The sequence below is a fragment of the Saccopteryx bilineata genome, chromosome 3 (assembly GCF_036850765.1).
Source record: "Saccopteryx bilineata isolate mSacBil1 chromosome 3, mSacBil1_pri_phased_curated, whole genome shotgun sequence".
NCBI classification, from domain to species: Eukaryota; Metazoa; Chordata; class Mammalia; order Chiroptera; family Emballonuridae; genus Saccopteryx; species Saccopteryx bilineata.
In genome coordinates, this window is record NC_089492.1 from 31,457,565 (window position 1) to 31,480,719 (window position 23,155).

General features: G+C 33.1%; 1 protein-coding gene across 49 annotated transcripts in view; it reads right to left on the minus strand.

Moving 5' to 3' along the window:
• Window positions 1-23,155, minus strand: part of RIMS2 (regulating synaptic membrane exocytosis 2) — a 653,442-nt gene that overhangs the window by 131,997 nt on the left and 498,290 nt on the right. The gene's annotated exons all lie outside the window — the stretch shown is intronic.

A 23,155-nucleotide genomic window follows, 5' to 3' on the forward strand; every position in this document is an offset into this window, starting at 1 on the left:
TCTCTATAAGGGAGCAGGTGCTCTGCAGCTGGCCACAATCCCAGCATTGCTTCTTCCTTGAATCTGAATTATAATCACTTATATCACCTGCTTTGCACTTGAGTGCCCAGACTAGTGTAAGAACACTAACTGGAGGAGTCATAGAAATTAAATTTAATAAGTCTGGAGAAAATTCTGTGAGAGCTGCCTTTAGAGCACATCTGCTACCTTTGTGTAGGCAGTTTCTATGGCTAATTTCCTATTTCTGGTAAAGCGTGGGAGAAAATATGATTAATAATTTTATTTAGTTTGTTTCTAGTTGGTCAATACCAGATACAATAAACAACTGTTTCTGTATAGTTAGGAGGAACAATTAAGATATTATTCTAAGAAAGTTAAAAATCTTAGCCTCCTCACTGAACTATCTAAAGGATCATTAAGGTATTTGTTGTATGTGATTTTCATTATTATGCAAATACTAGAACCAGAGATAGTTATTGACTCAGTGAAGACATCAAGCATGCTATTGTCAATCTAGCACTAAAGAAACTTAATCCTTGGCTTGAACAAAACACCTTCTTGAATAGACATTTATTACTGAAATAAAAAGAAATGAGGGGTAGCTGTTATGCCTACGCAATTTATTTTGCTATGAATTTAAGAATGTAATCACTATTATTATCATTCTATGTTAGGATTTTGATAAATTGAATGCAAATTTAAATGCAGTTATAATCTTAGCATTCTATTAGTTTTTGTCATGGCATAAAAGTTATATAAGCTATTATGTAGTAATATTCTGAGACAAAGTATCTAATTATTTTTATTTAAATTTTTAATTAAATTTATAATGGTTATATTAATTAATAGGATTATATAAATTTCAACAGTACATTTCCATGATAGAAGATATGTATATTGTATTGTGTGCCCACCACCCAAAGTCAAATTATCTTCCATTACCATATATCTGGCCCTCTTTACTACCTTCTCTTCCCTCTGTATTTTTTTTTCTAAAGTTGGAAACGGGGAGGAGTCTTCCCGCATGCACCCGACCGGGATCCACCATGCATGCCCACCAGGGGGCGATGCTCTGCCCATCTGGGGCGCCGCTCTGTTGTGACCAGAGCCATTCCAGCATCTGAGGCAGAGGCCATGGAGCCATCCTCAGTGCCTGGGCCAAACTTTGCTCCAATGGAGCCTTGGCTGTGGGAGCGGAAGAGAGAAACAGAGAGGAAGGAGAGGGGGAGGGGTGGAGAAGCAGATGGGCGCTTCTCCTGTGTGCCCTGGCTGGGAATCGAACCTGGGACTCCTGCACGCCAGGCCAACGCTCTACCACTGAGCCAACTGGCCAGGGCCCCTTCTCTTCCCTCTGGTAACCAACATATTGTCTGTTTTTTTGAGTTTCAGTTTTATAACCCATGTGAGTGAAATCATATGGTTCCTAGATTTTTCTGTCTGACTTACTTCACTTAGCATTATATTTTCAAAGTCTGTCCATGTTATCACAAATGGCAGTATTTAATCTTTTCTTATGGCTGAGCAGTATTACATAGTATATATGTACCGTATCTTCTTTATTCAATCATCTATCAAAGAACACTTTGGTTGTTTCCCTGTCTTGAACACTGTGAATAATACTGCAATGAACATAGGAGTGAATATACCTTTGTGAATAAATGTTTTCAAACTTTTTGGGTAGATACCCAGAAGGGGGGTTTGTGGGTCATATGGTAACTCTATTCTTAAATCTTTGAGGAATATCCCTACTGTTTTTCATAGTGGTTTACCAGTTTTTATTCCCACCAGCAGTGAATGAGGGTTCCTTTTTCTCCACAACCTCTCCAACACTTCTTATTAGCTGACTTGTTGAGAACAGCCATGTTAACAAGTGTGAGGTGATATCTCATTGTAGTTTAGATTTGCAATTCCTTAATAACTAGTGAAGATGAGCATCTTCTCATGTATCTGTTGGCCCAACTTGTATGTCTTCTTGAAAAAGGCGTCTGTTTAGGTCCTCTGCCAATTTTTAAAATTGGAGTTTGTTTTCCATTGATATCTATGATCTATATAATTTTGTTATTAACCCCTTGTTGGAGTTTTGTTGCAAATATCATTCGGTGGGTTGCCTTTTTTTTTTTTTTACAGAGACAGAGAGAGAGTCAGAGAGAGGGATAGATAGGGACAGATAGGAATAGAGAGAGATGAGAAGCATCAATCATCAGTTTTTCGTTGCAACACCTTTAGTTGTTCATTGTTGCTTTCTCATATGTGCCTTGACTGTGGGCCTTCAGCAGACTGAGTAACCCCTTGCTCAAGCCAGTGACCTTGGGTCCAAGCTGGTGAGCTTTGCTAAACCAGATGAGCCCACACTCAAGCTGGTCTCGAACTTGGGTTCTCCGCATCCCAGTCCGATGCTCTATTCATTGCTCCACCTTTTTGTTTTGATGGTGGGTTTTTTTTTTTTTGCTGTGCAGATTTTCAGTTTGATGTAATCCCATTCATTTATTTTTACCTTTATTTCCTTTGCCTTTGGGGTCAAATTCATAAAATGTTCTCTCTGTCCAAGGTCTATAAATTTAGTACTTATGTTTTCTTCTATGTAATATGTTGTTTCAGATCTTATATTTAGGTTTTCAGTTTTTAGTGTATAGATCATTCACATCCTTTGTTAAGTTTATTCCCAGGTATTTTATTGTTTTCTTGCAATTGTAAAAGGAATTACTTTTTCATTTCTTTTTCTGAAGTTTTATTGTTAATATATAGGAAAACCGTGGGTTTTTGTACATTGACTTTGTATCTTGCAACTGTACTGTATTTGTTTATTGTTTCTAATAATGTTTTTTTGGAGTCTTTAAGGTTTTCTATATAAAGAATTATGTCATCTGCAAAGTGACACTTATACTTTTTCTTTCCCAATTTGGATGCTTTTTATTGCTTTGTCTTGCCTAATAGCTCTGGCTAGGAGTTTCAGAACTATGTGGAATAGAGTGGCGAGAGTGGGCATCCTTGTCCTGATCCTGATTCTAGAGGAAAATTTAGATTTTCCTCTAGAATTATCATACTCCATACTATGGAGTATGATATTGGCTAGGGGTTTGTCATGTATGACCTTTAGTATGTTGAGGTTCTTTTCTTTTATTGAATGTTTTAATTATAAATGGATGTTGTATTTTATCACTTGTTTTTTCATAAATATTGATAAAATCATATGATTTTTATACTCTTTTTGGTTTATGTGGTATATCCTCTTTGAATGTTTGGTGGAATTCACTCACAAAGCCATCTGGTCCTGTCCACATTACACTATGAGTAATATGAGTCTTTTCTCTTTTTCCTTAGTGAGTCTAGCCTGGAGTTTGTCAATTTTATTAACCTTTTCAAAAAACCAGGTCTTCATTGTATTAATTTTTTATATAGTCTTCTTGTTTTCTATTTCATTCATTTCTGCTCTAATTTTTATTATTTCCTTTTTTCTGCTAACTTTTGTTTGCTTTTGTTCTTATTTTCCTCATTGTTTAATATGTAATGTTAGGTTGTTTACTTGGGATTTTCCTTGTTTTTTAAAATAGGCTTGTAATTCCATAAACTTCCCTCTTATTACCACTTTCATTGCATCCCAGATGTTTTTATATGTCCTATTATGATTCTCATGTTTCTATAAACCTTTGATCTCACCTTTTAGCTCTTCTTTGACTCAATCATTTTTTTGGTAGTCTGTTGTTTAACCTCTACATATTTGGGGGTTTATTTCCTTTTTGTTCAGTTGATTTCTAGTTTCAAAGCATTGTGGTCACAGAATATGCTTAGTATAATTTCAATGTTCTTGAATTTGTTGAAGTTAGTTTTGTGAATCAACATACAGTTTATCCTCGAGAAGTGCCATGTGCACTGGGGAAGAATATATAATGTGATATTCTAGAATGAAAGGCTCTGTAAATGTCAATTATGTCCACTTAGTGTAATGTGTCATTTAAGGCCTGTATTTCTTTATTAATTTTCTTTTGGATGGTCTATCTAGGGCTGTCACTGTAGTACTATGATCACCAATTCTGTTGTGTTTTTGTCTGTTTCTCCCTTTAGTTCTGCTAGTCGTTGCTTTCTTTATCTCCCTGATTGGATGCATATACATATATTAAGAAGTGCTATGTCTTCTTGGTATAATGTCTCCTTTATCACTTTAAAATGTCCATCTTTGTTTCTTGCTACCTTTGTTATCTTGAAATCTATTTTTTCAGAAATAAGTATGGCTCTACCTGCTTTTCTGTGAATGTTATTTGCTTGGAGAATCATTTTCCACCCTTTCACTTTGAGTCTATCTTTGTATTTGGCATTTAGATGTATCTCCTGAAGGCAGCATAAGGATAGGTTTTGTTTTTGACCCAATCTGCTACTCTGTGCTTCTTCATTAGTGAATTTGGTCCACTTACATTTAAGGTAATTATTGATGTATGAGGATTTTCTTTCTTTCTTTCTTTCTTTTTGTATTTTTCTGAAGTTGGAAATGGGGAGGCAGTCAGACAGACTCCTGCATGCACCCGACTGGGATCCACCTGGCATGCCCACCAGGGGGCGATGCTCTGCCCATCCGGGGCTTCACTCTGTTGCGACCAGAGCCACTCTAGCGCCTGGGGCAGAGGCCACAGAGCCATCCCCAGCACCCGGGCCATCTTTTGCTCTAATGGAGCCTCGGCTGTGGGAGGGGAAGAGAGAGACAGAGAGGAAGGGGAGGGGGAGGGGTGGAGAAGCAGATGGGCGCTTCTCCTGTGTGCCCTGGCCGGGAATCAAACCCGGGACTCCTGCATGCCAGGCCGACGCTCTACCACTGATCCAACCAGCCAGGGCCAATGTATGAGGATTTTCTATAGTCATTTTATCTTTTGTTTTCTTGTAGCTCTGTGGCTCCATTAGGTTCACAGTTATTTTAATTCTTAAAGAAAAGTTGATTCACTGATGTTCCCATTGTTATTGAAGTTAAAAACTGTAATACTCAATACAGCTTAAAAGCTATGAGGGTTAGAAACTTTTCTTATAAATTTATGTAAATGAAAATTTTAAATAATGAAAAAAAGAAAATCAAAATTGAAAAAAAACATTGAAGGAATATAGAGATTTTAGTTTATCATCATTCTTTGCAGTAACTGTGCTGATGATTAAGGTCTTGATATCTGTTGCATTAAATCAGAAAAAAAGGGAATAGTTAGATTTTTTCAATATAAATAATTTGGTTCTAGAGTCTTACTATGGCTAATAGGAATATTAGCTATTTACATTTTATGAACAAGTCTCTAGGTAGTGACTAGATTTTATTTTATTCCAAAGACGAATAAAAATGCTTTATAGCACAATTTATATAGTATTTCTTTAAGAAAATATATTAACTAACCATTTCAATATCATTTTGTTCTTTTCTCTATCATTTAAATCCTTTCCTTTTCCATAGCATTGTTAGAAACTTACAATGTTTTAAAATTGTGCTGAAGTGGTAAATTTTTACTATTTGAAGCTCTTTGCAAACTTTCAATACAAGATGTATGATGTATTGATTTAATATCAAATTGTATGATAACCTCAATGGAAGAAAAATTATATATAGCGGTGAAATGCATATATAAATACAAATGTAGTAGAGATAAATAAGATATGTGGAAATAAACACTATTCAAATACCAAGACAGAATTTCTCCTGGGTATGTATTGTTTTTGTGGTAAAGGTAAATAATTCTTTAAAAATAACAGTAAGAATGGTTTAAACACATTTGGAGAATATGAAAATTACTTTTTAGTAGAAGTATACTTTGGCCATAAATTAGAAACTATAGTATCAGAACAATTTATTTCCTAGATACAAATTCAGAACTATAAAACTGCAGAAAAGAAAATGTCTACAATACATCATGAAATGACATTTTTCTTACTTGTCTTAATTTTATTTTTTAGGTTGTTATTTCATTATTGTAAATAACATTGTGGTAGAAAGACTAAGAACTCTAATACTTTTTTAAAAAATAATCACTTAATTGCTTAAAAATCTTGTAGTGACTCTCAATAAAATTGGATAGTGATAGCGTTTTGTTCTATTGAAAGAAAAAAAACCTCCACATATATTAAAGCAGTATGAAAAACACAAGTAACAGTACCAAAAAAGAATTATGTGTATATATATTAATATTATTATATATTATATTATGTTGTTAATATTAATGTATTTATTTATATATTAACACAGTGGTTTTATATATATATTATATATATTATATATATATATATATGGGTTAAATATTACTTGTTCCATTCTGAGATGATAGTTACTGCACAACTCTCCCTTCCAATCCATCTTTCACATTCTTAAAGTTGTGAAATATATCTTAAATACAAAGGTGTGCATTAGATATGTTTAATTAAAAGATAATTAAAACTCAATCTTTATAATCACTCTCAAGTTAAGTCATTAAACTATTTAAAAAGTTATAGGCAGTTAAGATTTGGCTCAATTGAGATAAGTCTTTTTAAAAATATTTTTAAGAAAACAGTTTAAATATTTTATTTAAATATAGTTGACAGTCTTATATGAGTTTTAGATGTACAATATTGTTGTTCAACATTTATATACCTTATGACATGATCACCATGGTATAGTTCTAAATGTCCAAGAATATCAAGAACTTCTTCATAAGGTAGAGAGCTCTGAATTCTTCAGGCAGATTAGAAAATCAACTATCAGTGATATTGTATAGGGTTATGAACCATCATGTCTAGATACACTGGGATAAAATTCTAATGTCAAGGACAGAGATTTTGTATTTTTAAAATGCTCCCCCAGGCCCTGGCCGGTTGGCTCAATGGTAGAGCGTCAGCCTGGTGTGCAGGAGTCTCGGGTTGGATTCCCGGCCAGGGCACACAAGAGAAGCGCCCATCTGCTTCTCCACCTCTCCCCTCTCCATCCTCTCTGTTTCTCTCTTCCCCTCCCGCAGCCAATGCTCCATTGGAGCAAAGTTGGCCTGGGCCCTGAGGTTGGCTCTATGGCCTCTGCCTCAGGCGCTAGAATGGCTCTGGATGCAACAGAGCAGCACCCCTGATGGGCAGAGCATCACCCCTTGGTGGGCATGCCTGGTGGATCCCGGTCGGGCGCATGTGGGAGTCTGTCTGCCTCCCTGTTTCCAACTTCAGAAAAATACAAAAAAAAACCCCAAACAAAACAAAAAAAATGCTACCCCAGTGATTTATGATCTTGGTTTGGGAGTCACAGATATCGAAAGAGTCCTACTTTAGCTCAGAGTGTTAGATAATTTCTAAAGTCCCTTCCAAATCATGGTTTATGGTTTTCTGTGTTTAATAGTCTGACCATGAGAGAGAAGCATTATATTAAAATTTTAAGAGTGAATTATTACCAAGAAAACTTACAACCAAGGAGAGAGAACATGATAATTACAATTTTTCCATGGCAGATAAAGGATTAGTGAATAGTATCTTTCCAATCCATTTCTAAGTTTAGCTATTCTAATATTAAAAAAAAAAAACATTTAAAATAAGTTACTGAAATAGGTATTTATCCATCCATTCATTATTCACCAGTATTGGTTGAGGACCTATGATACACTTCACAATGTTCTAGACACTGGCAATAAGGCAGAGCCAGAACTGATGAAGGGTGTGCTCCCAGAAAACAAAAATTTCAGTACCCCTTAAATATCATTGTTTTCTGAGAGGAGACAGCTTAGATTACAGGTTCTTTTTATTTTTGTACTTATAACTACTTATACAGATTGAACCTAAATTCTAAATTTATTTCCTTAGAGCAGAATCTTTTTTTTTTTTTTTTTTTTACAGAGTCAGAGAGAGGGATAGGAACAGACAGACAGGAATGGAGAGAGATGAGAAGCATCAATCATCAATTTTTCATTGCGACACCTTAGTTGTTCATTGATTGCTCTTTCATATGTGCCTTGACCGTGGGCCTTCCGATTAACCCCTTGCTCGAGCCAGCGACCTTGGGTCCAAGCTGTTGAGCTTTTGCTCAAACCAGATGAGCCCACGCTCAAGCTGGTGACCTCGGGGTCTTGAATCTGGGTCTTCTGCATCCCAGTCCGGTGCTCTATCCACTGTGCCACCACCTGGTCAGGCTAGAGCAGAATCTTGATATATAATACCATTTTTTCAGCGAATAAAGCACTGAACAAAGATGGTGCTAAGATTACTACGTTATATTAAAACTATAACAAAAATAAAGTGAAGATTTTGAAAGAATAAAAGGACAATGAAATAGCTATATATTGATTAAGTCTATAGATATCTCACTTATAATACTCACTCATTATACTGATAGACCTTGATTGATACTTTATATATTCTTAAATATAAGAAAAATTGCTTGTTTCTTCTACATAATATGTAAAAATTTTCCATTTTATTTTTTTTAGTGAGAGGAGGAGAGGCAGAGAGATAGACTCCTTCACAAGTCCCAACTGGGATCCACCCAGCAAACCCATTAGGGGGCAATGTTCTGCCCCTCTGGGGAAATTGCTCCATTGCAACAGGAGCCATTATTTTGTAGCACCTGAGGTGGAGGCCACTGAGCCATTCTCAGCGACGGAAGCCAACTTGCATAAACCAATTGAGCCATGGCTGAGGGAGGGGAGGAAGAGAGAAAGAGAGAAGAAGAAGGGTGGAGAAGCAGGCACTTCTCCTGTGTACCCTGACTGGGAACTGAACCTGGGACATTCACATGTCAGGCCGATGCTCTACCACTGAGTCAACTGTCCAGGGCGTAAATTTTTTTTATTCTTTGAATAAACAGTGAGTATTCCAACAAATGATAGATATAGTAAAATTTAATGATTTTTTAAAATATTAGATATTAGACTTATGGCTTACATAACCAGTAAGTGAAAATGTAAAACTAACCCTGGAAGTCTAGATAATTAGAAATAAGAAAGTATTAAATTAGAGGAAAATGAGAAATAGAGACTCTCCTACTAGGCACATGATAGAGTATGGTACACATGAACACACACACACACACACACACACACAACATAAATGGAGCTCGAGAACTGTAAATTCCATTGATCTCAGCAACAAAGATCCAAAGCCAATGTATTACTGGAGTACAGAAAAAGATAGAAATGATAGAAAATGGGTCATCATCAACATCTCTTTACACTGTGGTTTTATGGCTTTGTTTGAAGTGATTCCCTGGACAGAGTGAAAGAAAATTTAAAATAAAATGAAAAGTTAGCAAAAATTATTAATGATCATGATATTTGTTGAATTATAGAAGCTATTTTTATGTCCCCTCTAATAGTGTTATCACTTGAAAGATAAATCTTCACATATTCCTTGGATAATATACTTCTTTCCTTTTCAGACTTGATAATTTCAATTTGATTTTACAATTCTTTTCCTAGTCCCAACTGTCCTTTTTTTTAAAAAAAAGGACAGAATCAATTTCTATAGTTAATTTTCTTAGCTCCTAGGATCTCTTCGGGACAACCTCAAATTTTACATAGCAATCTTATACTTAAACTCAGCAAGATAAAACTTTTTATTTCTCTGAGAGAATAAAAGCCAAAGTTAGAAATGGAAAATTAAACTATGTCATTGAGTTTAAAGCACACTTCCCAGATAAAATTTGAAAGTATTACACTAAAAGAGTCCATCATAAAGTTTGCAAATTGCTGGTTTAAACAAAACTTCATTACAGGACTTCTCAGAGTGCTGATGTATATATACTATGAATCATAAAGGGAGACAATATTTGTAGTAGTTTTCAAATTTATTGACATAAAACCATTTATTTTGAAGCATCAGTTCATGGGATTAAGTTTCTGGAAATGCACTTAAAAAGCACTGATTTAAAAAGTTCAATTTTATATTTCTAAGTATTCACACTTCATTGTCTTACCTTGTTGACTGATTTTGGCTAAAGACCCTTTCAGATTCACGTAACTGGAAGATTTTAAATAGACTAAACAGGAGCATCTAGGACACTCAAGTGCAAAAGAATATGTATTGTTTTAATTATTGTATTCTTTTATTTAAAAAAAATTTTATGCTTGGTTTGCATAAAGCTAAGAACAACTGTTTAAGAATGCTTCTCAAATACTTTTGTTGCTATTAAATCAGAAAAATACTTTTTGATGGTTAGAGGCTATAAGAAATCATGAATTATCTTCTGAGAATGTATTGCTACCTTCTACAATGCTGAGAGTCACTTGTTTTTCTTGTCTCAGTTTATTTCAAGGCATTCTACAGAGAAGTAGGAGGAACCCTGGACTTGAGGGTCAAAAGATTCCTATCGTAACTTTGACACTTAAATTATTTAATATTGGGCAATTTAGATAACTTGATGTAACTTCAGTTTTCTATACACCTGCATTTCAATTAGTAGAGAGCTTTAAATGATATAATTGAAGTGATTCATTAAAATGTTGCACTAAAGGGAAGTATTCTTATTGAATCAACATACCATAATTACTTTTTACACTTTCACTCTACATTGTAATCACTTATTTACTTCTCTATCTTCCTTCTAGACTTTAAGCTGCTTGAGGGAGGAGACCAGATCTTGTTCAGCACCATTTCCCCTATTTTAGCATAGGGTTATGCCTAAAAAATATGTTCAAAAATTTTTGCTGAATAAGTAAAGGCAATTTAAGGAATAAAATGATTTTAATTACAAGATCATTAAAAGTCAACCATATCAAACTAGGATATAAACCTTATAAACGTTTCCCAGAATCTCTACTATATTACTTTGCAAAATTTTAATAAAATATTTTTGATATTTTGGAAATTATTTGTCTTAATCTGAATTGTCATCTGACAAAATATAATAAGAAAGTTTCTATGAAATATTCAGTTCTAAAAAGTTAAACAGAAAGTGAAAATTTTATGAATTTATTTTCCTTCTTTATCAATCTTTACTACTTATCAAATCCTTATCATTTTCCAGGAACAGTGTTAAGAGCCTTAAGGATATAGCCTCATTGAATTTTCAAGACAACCCTGTAAAAAAGTTACTTTAATATCCCAAATATATAGGCAGTTTTTATTGTTAGAACTGGCAGAACCAAGGTTCAATCTAGCTCTGCCTGAATGCAGAGCTAACTTTTAAACATTACACAATATTATCTCTAATGCATAATTTGGAAGACTTAGGCATTATTCTTGGTAATGTTAAAAATAAATTTTGGATAGTGATATATGATATTATTATGCTTACTATGAGTTAGTGTAACATGGCACCAAGTTCTTTTTCACAACTTTGCTAAGCAAGCCAGCTGGAAGGCTAAGTCTCTACACTTGACAGGTGAACCATGTAAGGCAGTATTTCATTACTGACGATAAACAGTAAAACAAAGCTGTTCCTGATAATATGCAGTTGTCACCTATTCAAAATATTTTGAAAAAAAGTTTCAGAAGACTGATTTACAAATTTTCTTACTTTTGCCAGCTCTAAATTATTTTATATGTAAAAATGCTGTATGAAGTCTCCAATAGTGAGAGAATTCATAGTAACAAAAGGGCTCATTAGTCAGTGTATAGGTTCAAACTCGTACCAATTTATTGTGCCCCAAAAGATTAATGTAAAATGAATTCTAAAATTCTAATGAAAGGTTTAAAAATGAGAGAAATAACTATTTGCCATACATTAAATCAGAAAACCAATCAATCTAACCAGCTAACCAACCAACTAAATCATTCTTAAACAAAATACACGTGGGTCATAAAACAAATTCCTATGAAGTAAATTACATGATTTCTGAAATAAATAGGTTTATTTCCATCAGGAAAAAAATGATCTCAACTATTTACAAATTTTTATCAAAGAAGACTGAGATGAGCATATTTTGTGTTGCACTATGTTGGAAGCAATGTTAGAAGCTCTTCTAAACTTCCACTGCTTTCGTATAATCCCACTTATCCACATATTCATATATTGATACTGACCTTTTACTCAGGGAATATGTGTGAGATATTGTAGATATTGGGAGGCAAGATTATAATAAGATAAAAATGATAGATGCCTTACACCAAAAGGCTAATGTCAACCATAGTAGATTAAACATATACTTCAAGAACTATATACCACAGGGGAGAGAAAAGAATGCTACAGAGAAACTGTTATTGTAAGAGAATATTAGATAGATAAATTATGAAAAAAATAAAAGAGTGGTGTTTTTTGGATGGATTTATATTTGAGTTGGGTACTAATAGATGGGTAGGTATTATACTGATAAAGAGAAAGAAACACCAGACACAAGTATCAATATGAACACACACAGCAGAATAAAAACAAGAGCATGTAAAAAGAAGGGTCAGCATGTGTGATAGGCTGAAGTCAAGATAAGGTTAAACATAAAGACTGTAATTATATCATAAGGTTCTACAGTTGGAGGCTAGGTGTTTGTAGATTTTTTATCCCTTGCCTATTGCTTTCTTAAGATTGAACCTCATGTCTCTGCATGGAGAATCAGAATTTGAAAAACTGATGTCATATGACCGTACCAGACTATACTGATATACTAGCATCTAACACAATAATGCTCAAGCACAAAAATTTTTTGACTTCAAAATTAACCTTATTTTACTATTTCTATAAAATCCAACCTTTATATATTAAATTTATTCATCATGAGAAATACTTAGTTCTACTGGAGTCACTGTTAAAATATTGCACTTAGTTTAGAATGACAGCTATAGGTTAATTGTCCTTATCAGCTTATAAAAGTAGATATTAAATGCAATGAAAACTACTACAGCAGTTTTTTTCTACTGCTATTATTTTCTATGGCAAAAATCAGTCCAATTTAATTATTTCTCTGCTTGTATACTAAGTGTATTTTAATTTCTAACATACAACCAGTGGGGAAAACATTAGAAATAAATACAAAAAACAAATTTTACCAATTATATCAGACAAGTATATAGAAACGCTATTTAGCTATGTATTGACCAGTAGTAGTAATGCCAGAAAACAGAAGTTCAATATATAAATACTGTATTTCCCCATGTAAAAGATGCTCCCATGTATAAGATGCACCTTAATTTTAGGGTCTGAAATTTGAAAAAAGTGTACTACATAAAGTTATTGAACTCAAGTTTTATTCATCATAAAATTCATACTACTCATCACTGTCAAAACTCCCATCCATTAGCCTGTCCTCATCTGTGTCTGATGACGAATCACTGTCTTCAACAATGAGTGCAGAAACAAGCATGAAAAAAGGGGAAATGCAAGTAAAAAACCCTACAACCATTGTATAAGATGCACCCAGTTTTTAGACCCCCATTTTTTCCAGAAAAGGGTGCATCTTATACATGGAGAAATACGATAAATGCTAATGGGCATTTTAAATCTAGATAGTCATAAACTGCTATTTTATCCATAACAAAATTAATTCAGCAATAAAAATGAACCTGTGTAGTCATCTCTAAATAAGACTTTCTGTATGATAACATGATAGAATGAGTCACCAAATAAACACAAGTTAACAGAAAATGCTAATAATGACTACAAGGTCAATTAAATTGTATAAATACTTTAAATTTGTGTAAGAGGTGGTACTGAAGAAGAAATATTATCATTTTGCTAAAAAGGCCACCCTGAAAGCATGGTGACACCAATAGCAAAGCAAAAGCTCTATTACAAAGCTATACTCTACTCCTCATCATTCCGAACCCTTTTTACCTCAATAAAATAATCTATATCTTGTCTTCATTAAAACCTAGTAGGGACTCGAACATAATACTTCCCGCTGAAGTCCTCTCTAGTGACAAATCTAACTGTTCATAAGTTGCAATATATATATATATTGCAGGTAGACAGACAGACAGGAAGGGAGAGAGATGATAAGCATCAGCTCACAGTTGTGGCACCTCAGTTGTTCAATGATTGAACATGTCTTGACTGGAGGGGGTGGGGTGCTCCAGCTGGGCAAATGATCTCTTGCTCAAGTCAAAGACTTTGGGCTTAAACCAATGACCTTGGGCTTCAAGCCAGTGACCATGGGGTTATATCTATGATCCCATACTCAAGCCAGCAACACTGTGCTCAAGCTGGCGACCGCAGGGTTTCAAACCTGGGTCCTCAGCATCCCAGGTCAACTGTCTACCCACTGCGCCACCACCTGGTCAATATTTCTGACTACTGGCTACATTTTCTTAAATATTATTCTCTTACCTTTACTGAAAAGTTGAAATATCTTTACAGCTTATGGCTGTGTCTATGCTAACATGCACTTCTCCTTCTCCCTTTTCCTGTCATTGATGACCTCATGATCACTGACTGATTCACTGAAGTCTTTTGGAGCTGGTTTAATCTTCTTTTCAATTCTCAATCTTACCACAATCTTATGAGACTTAAGTATTAAGAAAACCTATCCAACAGTCCAGTAACTCCAAAATTTATATATCTCCTGTTACCTTTATATTTATTCTCTAAATCCATTTTACTCACTCCAATGCTCATGTCTTAGAATTTGTGAACTAATAGAAGAACTCCACCACAAAATCTTGAATTCTAATGCCACTAACTAAAACCTCTTATACTTCCTACACCCCAAACTTGCTTTGTTACTATATCATATAGTTTTCCAATTCTTGAATTATCTCTATATTTTCCTAGTCTATCAGTTCCTGTATGGACTTTCTTCTTATTCAGAATTGACATTTACACAAGCATTCTCAAATTTTTCCACTAATATATTTCTAACAACCCCCACATCCATCAAAACTCTTACTCCTCAACAAATGCTACAATCTGACTTCTCTGTGTCTATGCTTGGATTGACTCAGTACTGCTGGAAATGATCACACTGCTCTTACACATTGGTGTGTCTTGAAATGGTTGGTCTCTAAACTTCAGATGGATCTGTAGAACTATCACCAGCCCTTTAATTTGTCCTTGGTCAGCTATTTTTTCTATTTCCTTCATTGATTATTCCAAATCTTCAAAGCAAGTCTCTAATTCAACTTCCAAACTCTCATATTCTTGCCTCTTTTGTGTTTAACAAAATTAAGGCCATCATGCAGAGACAACCAACCTCCTAAATATATGTCTAATAACATATCTATTTTCTCTGGTTTGAGATAATCCATCCACCTATACTTGATTCTAGCTCCTCCTCCACCTTCAAGTTCATATTTTAGTAACTGTGCCTTTACAGTACTCTATCTTCAAATATCCCTTCTCTTCAGACCATATATATAATCAAATCTCAAATCTCTCACTTTCAGTGATCTCCTAAAAAATGTGAAGTCACAAGCACAGTCTACCACACATAGATAATATGATAGAGAATAAATACTTGATCCAGTACCCTTCCTAAATTTTTTTATGAAAATAGCTTGTTTAATTATAAACTCATAACATTCAATATATAGAGAGTTTACAGTTTTAGGCCAAAAATTATTTTCTCTGCAAAGAATAAATTTTGGACTAAAAAAATGAAAAGAAAATCATCACATTTTCATGAGAAAAAGACCTGTACTTTATTATTTAATCCTGGTGATATTAAAAATGTATGAAAAAAGTTTTAGTAAAGAGATAAATATTTTAGGAAAAAGTGGCTTTTCAGAAGTATAAGAATAGAAGAAATGATGCTTGATAAACTAAACCATAAAATATCATTTACATTTATCAACACTATTATCATAATATTTACTGGAGAAGCAACACAAAGTACAGATTCCCCCTTTTTTACAAAGACTTTCTTTTGAGCAATTTAAAAGATAAATATTACATACTATAACATTTGCCATTTAATGAGTAAAGTGGAAATAACTATGTACCTATTAATAATCACTTTAAATGTAAATGAATCAAATGCCCCAATCAAAAGACACAGAGTAGCTGAAAGCATAAGAAAATAAGATCCATGTATACAAGAGATCCACTTCAATCAAAAGACACATACATTCTAAAATTAAAGAAATAAAAAAAATTTTTCATTAAAATAAAAATAAAAAAAGTCGGGGCAGCAATACTGTATCAGACAAAATACATTTTAAAAAAAAGTTTATAATAAGAGACAAAGAAGGACATTACATAATAATAAAAGGAGCATTCCAACAAGAGGATATAACCCTTGTAAATATTTATACATCCAACACAGGATACCCTGTGCTTTATATATATAAAGCAAATATTAATAGACATAAAGGGAGAGATTGACGGTAATACAGTCATGGTAGGGGATTTAACACCCCACTGACATCAAAGGATAGATCTTCCAGACAAAAAATCAACAAGGCAACAGCAACCTTAAATGCACATTAGACCAGATGGATTTAATTAATATTTTCAGAGCATTCAACAGACATCAGAGTAAATATTTTTTTCCAAGTGCAGATGGAACATTTTCTATGATAGACCACATATTAGGACATAAAATAAGCCTCAATAAATTTAAGAAAACTGAAATCATATCAAGCATCTACTCCCACCACTATGATGTTGAACTAAAAATCAATTTCAAAAAAACCCCTGAAATATAAATATAGTATGAGTTAATGAGATCAAGAAAGAAATAAAAAAAACAAAAAACAAAAACTTCAAGACAAATGAAAATGAAAAAAGAAAAGTATCTAAAATCTCTGGGATATAGAGAAATTCATCCTAAGAAAGAATCATAGCAACTCAGGCCTACCTCAAGAAACAAAAAAAATCTTAAATAAATAATTTAATCTTCTACCTAAAGGAATTAGAACAAATAAACCCCAAAGCGAGTAGATGAAAGGAAATAATATGAGAGGAAATGAATAAAATAGAGTCTTAAAAAACAATATAAGAGATCAATGAAATCAAGAGCTGATTCTTTGAAAAGATAAACAATATTGAAAAACCTTTAACCAGATTCATCAAGAAAGAAAAAGAAAATGAAAAATGATAAGTAATTACTGACACTACAGAAAATAATATGAATAATTATATGCCAACAAATTGGACAATCTGGAAGAAATGGATAACTTCCTAAAAACATACAATTTTCCAAGACTGAATTTTAAAAAACTCAGAAATTGCAACCAACAAATTGAAGTAGTAATCAAAAAACTCTCAACAAACAAAAGACCTGGACCAGATGGTTTTCCTTAAGAGCAGGAACAATAAAGGAATGTCCACTTTCACCATTTGTATTCAACATAGTACTGAATGTCCTGGCCACAGCAATTAGACAAAAAAATAAAAAGGGGTATCCAAATTGAAAAGGAAGATATAAAAATGTCATTATTTTCAGATGACATGATACTGTATATTGAGAACCCTGAAGATTCCACTAAAAACTACTAGAACTGATAAATTCAGGAAAGTAGCAGGATATAAAATATATATGCAGAAATCAGTTGCATTTATATACACCAATAATGAACTATCAGAAACAGAAAGAAACTAAGAGGACAATCCATTTACAATTGCATCAAAAAATACCTAGGAATAAATTAAATCAATGGTAAAAGACCTATATTCACAAAATTATAAGATATTGAAGTAAGAAATCTAAGAAGATGTTAATAAATAAAAACATATACCATGCTCATGGATAGGAAGATTTAACATCATTAAAATGTCTACACTACACAAAACAATCTATAAATTCAATGCAATTCCTATCAAAATACCAATGGCATTTTTCACAGAACTAGAACAAAAATCTGTATGGAAACAAAGAAGACCCTGAATAGCCAGAGCAATCTTAAAAAGAATAACAAAGTGGAAGGTATCCACTACTTGATACCAAACTATACTATAAAGCTATAGTAATCAAAACAGCATGTTACAGGCTTAAAAACAGACCAATGGAATCAAACAAAAATCCCAGAGATAAACCCATGCCTATATGGTCAATTAATCTTTGACAAAAAAGCAAGGACATAAAATGGGGTAAATATAGTTTATTCAATAAATGATGTTAAGAAAATTAGACAGATATATGCAAAAAAATTGAAACTAGACCACCTTCTTATACTATATATAAAAATAATCTCAATATGGATAAAAGATTTAAATGCAAGACCTGAAACCATAAAAGTTCTGGAAGAAAACTTAGGCAGTAAAATCTTGAACATTTGTTTCAGTAATTTTTTTTTCTGACATATCTCCTCAGGCAAGGGAAACAAAAGAGCAATCAACAAATGGGATTATATTAAACTAAAAAGGGTGATTTTTTTTTTTCACGGCAAGAGAAACCATCAATAGAACAAAAAGACCACCTATTAAATGAGACAAGATATTTGCCAGATCCGATAAGGGGTTAAAATCCAAAATTTACAAAGAACTCAAACAACTCATTACTAAAAAACTCACAATCCAATTAAGAAGTGGGCATAGACATCTCTCCAAAGAGGACATACAGATGTCCCATAGAAACATGAAAAGATGCTCAACGTCACTAATCATCAGATAAATTCAAAATAAAACCACACTGTGATACCAGATCAAACATGTCAGAAAAGCTATCATAAATAAGTGAACAAACAAGTGTTGATAAGGATGTGGAGAAGAGGGAACCTTCATGCACTGTTGATGAGAATACAGATTGGTGTCAACGCTATGAAAAACAGTGTCAAGATTCCTCAAAAATCTGAAACTAGCCTGACCTGTGGTGGAGCAGTGGATCAAGTGTCAACCTGGAACTCTGAGGTTGCTGGGTTGAAACCCTGGGCTTGCCTAGTCAAGGCACATATAGGGGTTGATGCTTCCTGCTCCTCCCCACCCTTCTCTCCTTCTCTTTCCCTCTCTCTCTTTCTCTCTCCCTCCCTCTCTCCCCACCTCTCTAAACTGAATAAATAAAATAAAATAAAATAAAATAAAATAAATTGAAACTAGAACTGCTTTATGACCCAGCAGTTCCTCTTCTGAGTATACATCTGACAAACCCTAAACACTAATTTGAAAAAATATATGCACCTCCATGTTCACTGCAGCATTATTTATAATAGCCAAGTTATGGAAGCAACCCAAATGCCCATCAATAGACGAATGGGTAAAAAAAGTGGTTGTATATATACAATGGACTATTACTCAGCCATAAAAAAGAATGAAGTCTTACTGTTTGTGACAGCATGGATGTACCTAAAAGGTACTATACTAAGTAAAATAAGTCAGACAGAGAAAGACAAATACTATATGATTTCACAAACAAAATTGAAGCAGACTTTCAGATACAGAGAACAAACTAATGAAGTTAGAAGGGAGAGGTGTAGGGGAGTGAAATAAGGTGATGGTATTAAAAAGTACTATCTGGTACTTACAAAATAGGCATTGGGATGTAAGGTAATGTAAGGGAATAGTTAACAATATTGTAATAACTATCTATGGTGCCAGTTGGGCACCTGAATTACCAGAGGAAACACTTTGGAACCTATAGGAATGTCTATCCGGTGTGTTGTACACCTGACTAATACAAAATAGTGTTGAATACAAACTGTAATAAAAATTTGTTTTAATGTAAAAGAAGAGTAGTTGGTAGGGTCCTTTCCATGAATCTTACTTTTTGCAAAAGCATCAGAGTAAAACAATAACTGTCTGTGACAAACGACTTAAATGTGTCAATCGTTAATTATCTGATAAATGGAATTGACACAGAAATTTGGTTAATTCTGTGACAGGTAACATTTTAAGATAACTGGAATTATGACTGATAACATTATACCCAGACACATTGCAATTCTAGGAATTCCATACAATTTCTAAAATACATGTACTTACATTAATAACATGCCTTCAATCAAATATTATCTAAGAAGGTTTAGCATCACCTTTTATTTGATAATTCTTCCCATGTAATTTAGCATATCAAATAAATCTAATTAGTTTAACTTTTGAAAAAATTCACCCTTTTAAAGTATACAATTTATAAATGAGCTACTCTGGAGAATTTGACCACTAATTTTTTATGCTATTATGATATTGAGTTTGTATTTATGAGTCATTATTTTTAAACATAAGAATTTCCTATTAATCTCTGTAAGAGATAAATTAAGAAAGTAGAAATGAAGTTAAGGAAGAATGGACATAATTCAGAAATAATTAAGCACTAGATTCAATAAGACTTGGTGACTGGAAGGAGGGGGTTGTGCTCAGTGGAGAAGGGCAAGAGTGATGCTCCCATTTTTGGTTTGGGCAAGTGTGAGGACAACGATGCCATCCACTATAAAAGAGAGTATCCAAGGGAAAGCAGGTTATTAATTCTGGTTGTTTGTTTGTTAAGGGGTATGGTGAATTAAAATTTACATGCTGAGTTTGTGACAGAACAATTATTTTTTGAAGTCATGATAATAATCATGAGTATAACAGAAGACACTTACTTATTATCTGTGTTCTACATCCATCTAAACTACAAAAGTGTGACATCCATTCCTCTATTCAACAAGCAAAAAGCCAGAAAGATAAAGTAGGTAGGTACATGTAAAAGAATTAAGATGGGAATCCATACATTATAGATATCTAATCCACAATTATTTTCATGTTACATACTGCTTCCCTTTAAAGCTGTAACATAGGCATACATTTACCATATTCATCAGGTTATAGTACATAGTCATAAACATAAGTTTTCTAAAAATATGCTAGCAGCAATAAATATTTTATTAACAATTATTCTGCTTGCCATTCTAAAGGTAAGAACTTTTCACTAGATAATTTAGATAGATTAAGCCTCTTAAAAATAGCTACTCATGAAAATTTGAACTGATGGTATCTTTTTCCTTTAAAAAGCTTCCCATCTCAAGGATATTCTCTTCTGAAAGACAAATTATATTAATTCCATAGCATTTGAAACACCTTAGAACTAAAAGTTTATAGAGAATGAATTTCTTGAACTTTTTTATCTAACATCTCCAGAACATTCTGGAAGAGTGAATAAGTGCCCAGTTTGATGACAAAGCAACTAATATTGTTGGTTTTGACAATGCCATACTTTTCAGTATTTGTTTTTTTCTATCACCCTATGCAAACTATTTAAGATCTTCCCTTTCATTGCCAGATTCTTTTGTCAAAAATCTTTGTGAATTTGTTTAGGTATCTTGATGAGCTTTTTGGATGTGAAACTATCCTTAAACATCCAACCACCCAAGGCTAAGAAACTGTTTCACTCTCAGGCTCAAAAGTATGAAAATATTTAATTTCATTTCTATTTCCAATTTTAAGTACAGTGTCTAAAAATTTTCTAAATAAATTTTGGCTGAATGAATGACTTCTCTTCACCCTTAGCACCTTTTTTTCTGGGTCAGCTATAGTTGGTTTATAACCAGTAAATGCAAATAGGTACAAAATTTAAAATGCAGACATGTACACAGAGTGAGAAAAATATTTTAAATGGCAAATATAATTTCAGATTTTCTAGAGTTAGACATATCATTAATGATATAGGGGCAATTTACTAGACCTATCGACATGTTTACAAATATAAATAGCTAAATATGAATATATTGTTAATCAATTAAGAAAATATTGTATTCAAACATTTAATGAACTCTCCTGAATTTATTTTTTGCTATTCATTTTCTATTTGTACATTCAGAAGATATATGTTAATTTGACTTACTATAACACACTTTTAAAAAACTGACATGTGGATATTGTAATGAAAATAGCAATATAAATAAATGTTCATTGTAGTCATTATGTTAACATTAAGTGGTAACACTACTACAAATATTTATACTCTGAAGTCAGAAAATTTTTTTGTTTATAAAACTTGAATTACAACTAAAAGGCATAAAACGTCAATGTTGTATTATAGAATATGATTATTTCCAATAATGTTGTATAAGTTGTTTTTTAGCATTTAAACAATATATAATTGTTTTTAATCAATGACCAAAACAAAATGACACTGGGAGTGCTTGAGCACTTCTCTCAGAATAAATATTGTTAGTTTTATTTTAAGAAATGAAAGCCAATTCAAGATCCTAGGTTACAACACCACCATTTTCTTACAAAAGTTGCAGTTGACACTCTTGCCATTTTATGTAATATATGTTTCCTGGAGAGATCAGCCTGTCCTCCTTCAGATTATAGTACCAGAAATATTCTACAGTTACTTAAGCTGAACACAATGCCTTGATGACTCAGATTGCTAGGAATAAACCATTTTTCCCTTTTTCTGTGTAAAGTAATGTGCTTTTTTCCTGAAGAACATGATGAAGAAGGTAATATTAAAAATTGGAAACTCAAGGTTATAAACTTTTCTACAACTCTCCATGCCAGGTATGTCAGCAGAGGCTTTTGTCTCTAGGTAAACATCAATGGACTCACGTGTTCTCATTTATACACTATATTCAAAAGAAAACATATTCGAGACTCACATTTTGCTCTGCTTTTGGAAGAAAAAGTCTATCTCTTTCCAAGATAAAATTAAAAAGCATTTCTCTGAACTAATGACAAAATGATCCTATGCTCAACGAATCAGAAAAATCATCTTAACTAATAAACTAATATAAACATCAAAAGTTATATAAAAAACAAAGACAGACTGAAATTAATAGTTTAGACTCAAATCATAAAATATGTTTAACTTAATTTTCACTATTAGGTTTAAAATCTGTTATACAAAAACTTTCATAGAGCAGAAATATAGCTAAATATATCAAGCTAAGACAAAAAGTAAAGTATCATAGACTAACCCACTGAATTGTATACCCAAAGGTAAATAAACATCTGTCTCAATTATCTTTCTCATCAATTATGAGTAAAACACAAACTGAGATGGAATTTAGACACATCAATGCAAAGTTTGGTTTATAATAAATAGAGTCACCTATCAAACAGACTTTGTCCTAATACAAAATCAAATTCTGGACTGAATCTAGAAACGCCAATTCCTCCAAAATGTGCATGATATGGAATCCTCATTTCTAGAAAAATTAATGGGAGAAAACTCATCTCCTCAGGCAGAAGGTGGAAGTCTTTCTTTGTACTTGTTTGATTTCTAGTACAGCACTATAAAGATAGCTTCATACTTACTACCTTGGGTTATGAAAATGAAAGCGTAGAGGCTTTATGTCTTGCTGCTTGTGTTTTCCCCCTGCATTTGTCCCCTGTTCCCATTTCCTTCTCTAGTGGTTTCTCTAGCTGAATGAATTTTGAGAGGGGCCTAACCCATTATGCCTGGCTTCTAGTGAGCCCTGAGGCATCTACCCTTTCTTTGCAGCTGTTCTGCTCCGCAATCTT